This window comes from Trachymyrmex cornetzi, unplaced genomic scaffold (genome assembly GCF_001594075.2).
Source record: "Trachymyrmex cornetzi isolate Tcor2-1 unplaced genomic scaffold, Tcor1.1 scaffold764, whole genome shotgun sequence".
Lineage (NCBI taxonomy): Eukaryota > Metazoa > Arthropoda > Insecta > Hymenoptera > Formicidae > Trachymyrmex > Trachymyrmex cornetzi.
The window spans coordinates 69695-70441 of NW_017300097.1; positions in this window are offsets into that span (position 1 = coordinate 69695).

Genomic DNA, 747 nt, shown 5'->3' on the forward strand with positions numbered 1-747 from the left:
AAAAACTGTGATGCTTCATATGTGGGCCAAACTGGGAGATGTGTTGGCGTAAGAATGTCAGAACATAGAAACCATATTAATAGAAACACCACTCGATCATCAGTTATTACCGAACATAGATTGCAGACTTCCCATGACTTTACTGGGACAACGTAAAAATTTTAGACAAAGAGAAGTTTTGGAATAAAAGAATTTTATCTGAAATGATCCACATTAAAAAACAAAAACAAGGAGTAAATTTACAGAATGACACGTACAAACTAGACCCGTTGTATGAGAGCCTCTTTTCGACTTCGTGACGTTTCCTCATTTTAAGTATTTATTAATTTCAGTTATATAATTTTTGTTTTTATTATGTTTCATTTTAATTTATTTATAACTCTGTTTGTAATTTGAGTTTTTTAATCTCAGACCTTTGCACTTAATTTTATTCTCATTGACATTTCTTATTTATTACTAATTTACTTAAAATTTTGACTATACATTTTCTTGGTTGACTCATATTATGTAATAATCTCATTTATAATTTTTAAGTTTATTTTATGTATAATTTTCATAATTTTTATATTATTTAAATTTTTGTATGTATCCGTTTCATTTGTTTATAGCTTTGACTGTACGTTTATTTGCGCCGACTTCTCTCCTTTACCGGTTTCACTTTAATATTCGATTTATCGGTGTTGCTATGTTGACGTATTTACGAAATGTATCTCGTCTGTTTGACTTTGTTCTGAAATTTTCTCATTA